Here is a 6,032-nt window from a genome sequence, read left to right on the forward strand (position 1 = left end):
GCAGAAACAGCAACTCAGAATAGAGTTTCTGAGATATGTTCAACCTTGGCTAAAATGTTTCCTCCTGAATGGAGAGATTGCCTGCTCCTCTGCCCAGTAATGACTGCATCTGTGGATGTCACATATATTCAGTTACATCTCTCTCTCCCTCTCTTTGTCTTTCCCTCCTGCAGACATGAGCAGTGAGAAGCTTGAAAACAGTTCATCCTCACATTAACAATATAAACAGCAACTCACCAATACAATGATTTAAACTTCTATTTTTATCTTTCTTTTTTTTACACTGGACATATAAATAAATATATGTTTTAATCATAGTATCCAGACAGTATGAGAGTCTAAAAGTGGCACTAATGTAATACCGATATTCTGGTAAAAGCTCTAAAAGTGATATTTATTAAAAGATTATATTTTATATGATCCATTTGCTTTAAAATACTGTGAAAGCCTACAGCAATTAAGACATAACATGTAAGCATAACATAAATGGTTATAAACTATGAATGAACTAGATTATTTTATGTCACATTTAGAAACCGATTAAAGATAAATTATTTTATTTTCACTCAGTGTAGTGTACTACACTATTAGATCACTAGATGTCCCCCTGCACTGTATTCTCCATTCAGAGAGCATTTATCCAGCCGTCTCTAAACTCAAGTGCACCAAGCTGCCTGTTTTGCCTTTTAATTTTACCTATCATTCCTTCATTGCTGTTACAAAAATTAATAAATCCAAAGATTATTGGAGCCACCTAGTTGACCAGAGGTTGCTGAACGTTGTAGTCAAGACCACAGTGGCTCAATAGGGAAGACAAGAGCAAGAACAATGTATGGGCATTATCTTATTACTATACAGTGATCAATACTCATGTATAAACATGCTTTCTTACTAAAGTAACAGTATACTATAACCAGCATGCTACCTTTTTTATTTTGTTGGATAATTCATTAATTCAGTCTTCCATGCTTGATTTTATGTACAGAAAATTGTTGTGTACAAGGTGATGTTTGGAGACCCATAAGTACACCTCTGTGGAGTTCTCTTGGGTCTCTTTAAGTACAATAGTACAAATAAAACACTTGCTTTAATTCAGTATATGGCCTTGGTTGAACTCACAAGACTAAATTCTAACTAGAATCGCCAGATACATTTCAGCCAGTGCTTCTACGTACTAGCTGAATTGTTTAATTTAATTGTAAAAGACAAGAAGATGGTGGGATGATGCAAGTGCTGGAAAAAGAAGAGGGGTCTATGATGCTATAATTGAGTACAGCGCTGCTTGGCTCAATATGAATCACTGGAAGGGCCCAGCAGAGCCATAGACAGATGGGAAAACACAAGGAGTGGTGAGTCTTGCTCTGTAGGGTGGATAAAAAAAGAAAAAACAACCAGTCAATACTGTGTGTGTGTGTGTGTGTGTGTGTGTGTGTGTGTGTGTGTGTGTGTGTGTGTGTGTGTGTGTGTGTGTGTGTGTGTGTGTGTGTGTGTGTGTGTAAATCAACCCTGCCTCCAAAGACAGTCTGAGATATACTGTTATGCTATTGCTGAGTCCATTCTCCAGGCAGCAGTAAATTGTCTTTGCCTCAGAGTATTGAAGCACAGAGACCTTCCGCGCAAAACCAGTGATTACCAACAATCACACTTGCGGTGAATATAGCCACACTAAATGACTGCTGTGTAATGCCGTCTACACTATTGTCTTTTACCTGAATGACTGAAAAGATTACTTCTGTTTGTATTTTGAGCGTTTTAGTCGTTACAAATGTTTAGATATATATTCAAGTTTTTAATTATAGAGCTACACAGTAAAATGTACTAACCTGTAATTGTTAAGTTAAAGAGCTATTTCTACCTGATCACGATCTTTAATTTAGTTTAGTTGGTGTTACATGCTAAAAAATGCTGGGTTATTTTTTTAACCTAAATGCTGGGTTTAGCCTGTTGGGTCATTTTATTCGGTAGTTTTTTTTATTTTTACTCAGGTGGGTAGATTTTCTGCACTCTAAAAATGCTGGGTTATTTATTTAATTAATTTTTTACACAAAGGCTGGGTTCAGCTTGTTGTCAGTTGTTTTATTAGGTTATTTTAAATATCTTTTTTTTACCCAGGTGCTGGGTAGTTTTTCTGTAACTGCTGAGTTACAGTCAGAGCGCAGGCTTTTTGCATCCTCTACAGGAGAGAGCGGTTCTCAGCTTTGCGGATTTGGTGCACTTCTTCAGTGAAATAAAGGTTTGTATTTAATTTAATTTATAAAGTCTTTACTGTGTTGTAAATTATATTACTTTACACAACATACAAGGACGAGCTGTCAGTCGAGAGATGTGCGTCAGTAGCGGTCATTTCGCATGATGGGAACGCCTTTTGTCTTGCATAACATAAACTGATTTAATTCATTATAATACTGAAATTAATTTAATGTTAACATGTTCTATAATCACAGTACTGTTTGTTTATGGGCAGGTTATGGAGTCAGTCACGGCTTCTTTCAGCTACAAGTGAAACGCGAGGCGTGGGATTACAGAGTACGGTTGAATACACTTAAATTAAAATGCTTCTTTTAAATGTTACATTTTTTTTATTTCCATATTGCTTGTTAAACAATGTTAAATGTAAGTAATATTGTAAATTGTGCTGTATTAACCCAAAGAAATTCAATTTGTCAATTTGGCTTAATAATAAATGTTTATCTTTGATTATTGCTGTTACCTCATGTAATTCTGTGTGTGATTTTTAATTTCCAGCCTATTTTAAGCCAGCAATATAGTAATTTTAAACAACAGTTGACTTACAGTAAGAAAAAAAAAATTTGATCCTCTATTAATTTTGTATGTTTGCCCACTGACAAAGAAATGGTCCGTCTATAATTTTAAAGGTAGGTTTATTTGAACAGTGAGAGACAGAATAACTAGAATCTAGAAAACGCATTTCAAAAAAGTTATAAATTAATTTGCATTTTATTGAGTGAAATAAGTATGTGACCCCTTCACAAAACATGACCCAGTACTTGGTGGCAAAATCCTTGCTGGCAATCACAGAGGTCAGATTTCTTTCAGGTTTCTTGTAATTAATGTTTCGAGGCTGACGTTTGGCAACTCAAACCTTCAGCTCTCTCCACAGATTTTCTATGGGATTAAGGTCTGGAGACTGGCTAGGCCACATCAGGACCTTAATGCGCTTCTTCTTGAGCCACTCCTTTGTTGCCTTGGCCATGTGTTTTGGGTCATTGTCATGCTGGAATACCCACCCACGACCCATTTTCAATGCCCTACACTTAAAAATAAAGATGCTTCAAAAGGTTCTTCAAGCGATGCCATAGAAGAACCATTTTTGGTTCCACAAAGAACCATTCAGTCAAAGGCTCTTTAAAGAACCATTTCTTGCTTACGCTTTTATAATCTGAAGAAACTTATTTTCCACAAGGACCTTTTGTGAAACACAAAGGTTCTTCAGATGTTAAAGGTTCTTTATGGAACCATTTAGACAAAAAGGTTCTTCTATGGCATTGTGAAGCACCTTTATCTTTAAGAGTGTAGCTGGCTTCAATGCCTTGACGGTGAGGATGGTGTTCTTGGGGTCATAGGCAGCATTCCTCCTCCTCCAAACACGGCCAACTGAGTTGATGCCAAAGAGCTTGATTTTGGTCTCATCTGACCACAACACTTTGACCCAGTTCTCCTCTGAATCATTCAGATATTCATTGGCAAACTTCAGATGGGCCTGTGCTTTCTTGAGCAGACACTGCAAGATTTCAGTCCTTCATGGTGTAGTGTGTTACCAATTGTTTTCTTGGGTGACTATGGTCCCATCTGACTTGAGATCATTGACAAGATCCTCCCATGTAGTTCTGGGCTGATTCCTCAGCGTTCGGTGAGGTGAGATCTTGCATGGAGCCCCAGACCGAGGGAGATTGACAGTTATTTTGTGTTTCTTCTATTTGCGAATAATCACACCTGCTCCTAATCTCAGCTTGCTACCTGTATAAAAGACACCTGGGAGCTAGAAATCTTGCTGACTGATAGGGCAACAACTACTTATTTCACTCATTAAAATGCAAATAAATGTTATTTTTGTTGTTATTCTGTCTCTTACTATTCAAATAAATATGCCATTAAAATTATAGACTGATCATTTCTTTGTCAGCGGGCAAACATACAAAATCAGCAGGTGATCAAAAAAAATTTTCTGACTGTAAATAAAACAGCCCAGCATGTTGGGTAAAAACATTTATCCCAGCATGTGTTCTGTCCAATATTTACCCGCAGTGCTGGGTTGCCAAATAACCCAAGTTGGGTTGTTTTTAACCCAGCATTTTTTAGACTGTACCTAATATGTGACCCTGGACCACAAAACCAGTCTTAAGTCGCTGGGGTATATTTGTAGCAATAGCCAAAAATACATTGTATGGGTCAAAATTATTGATTTTTCTTTTATGTCAAAAATCATTAGGAAATTAAGTAAAGATCAAGTTACATTAAGATTTTTTGTAAAATTCCTACTGTAAACCTATCAAAATGTAATTTTTGATTAGTAATATGCATTTTTAAGAACTTAATTTGGGCAACTTTAAAGGTGATTTTCTCAGTATTTTGATTTTTTTGCACCCTTAGATTCCAGATTTTCAAATAGATGTATCTCGGCCAAATATTGTCCTATCCTAACAAACTATACATCAATAGAAAGCTTATTTATTGAGCTTTCATATGATGTATATATCTCAGTTTTGTAAAATTTAACCTTATGACTGGTTTTGTGGTCCAGGGTCACATATATTCAACTTTTTTTTTTAATCAATTAATATGTTACCATATGTATCCCATTTTTAGGTTACCATTTTGTCAGTGTACTGCGGAATGAGTCCATACTAAAACATGATTAATAATATTTATCTTCACTTTGACTAGGGGAGATTGTTAAATTGCAATGACCAAGAACCTACAAATCTTTAAATCACTTTAATTAAATCATATACACTGCAAAATGACTTTCTTTTTGTCTTGTTTTCAAGTACAAATGATGATATGATGTTTTTTTTCCTGTATTATGGAAAAAATTACTTAGTTTTCATGCATTTATCAGAAAACAAGACGTGTCTATTAGGCTAAAAAAGACATATCTATTAGGCTAAAAAATGCTGGGTCAAATGCAACCCAACTTAGATCAAATATGGACAAACCTTGTTTTGACCCAGCGGTTGGGTTAAATGTGTAACCCAACCTTCTTGGAAGTTTTCCTCTAAAATTACTCAAAATTGCTAAAGTCTTACTAAAAAAATACTAAATGGCTGGCTTAAAATGAACCCAAAATAGTTTGAAAATATAAATCGGACACATATGTATTACTAGAGGCATCAGCAATAATCAAAAGATGAACATTTATTAAAATGCAATTAATTATTTATTTAATTATTATTTATTCAACTTATTAATTAATAATTCCAGCATTTTGTAGTGTATATTGCTTTAACAATGTTTAGATTTGTACTGGAAGACAAAAATATTAAGGAAGAACATAATTTTGCAATGTATAACAACATTATTAACATGCTAAAATTAAAGCAGTAGTTCACTCAAAAATAAAGCTATGTTATCATTTATCTTACTATTTGCACCTGTTTCCTTCCTTACATTGAAAGTGAATGACTGAGGTTGACATTTTGCTTGACATTTTTTGTAACACTGAAAAAGTGGGTTTGGAACAGCATCAGATGAGTAAATGCTGACAGACTTATTTCAGGGTGAACTGTACCTTTAATATAGGCCTATGTGATCATTTGGTCAGCAGCTCATACATCCCTAGTTTGGCACATTGCTCTCATGGGACACATATTGAGGGTTATTTTAGTCCAGTAATAATATTCACTTTGACAATTCAGAAACTGCACTTATTTTAAACACTAAAGCTGTTTTTTCTCTTGATTGAGGCATTGTATTATTGATATCTATCTATCTATCTATCTATCTATCTATCTATCTATCTATCTATCTATCTATCTATCTATCTATCTATCTATCTAATAGATGTGTTTGTG

Source organism: Garra rufa, chromosome 3, assembly GCF_049309525.1.
Source record: "Garra rufa chromosome 3, GarRuf1.0, whole genome shotgun sequence".
In the NCBI taxonomy this organism is placed as follows: Eukaryota; Metazoa; Chordata; class Actinopteri; order Cypriniformes; family Cyprinidae; genus Garra; species Garra rufa.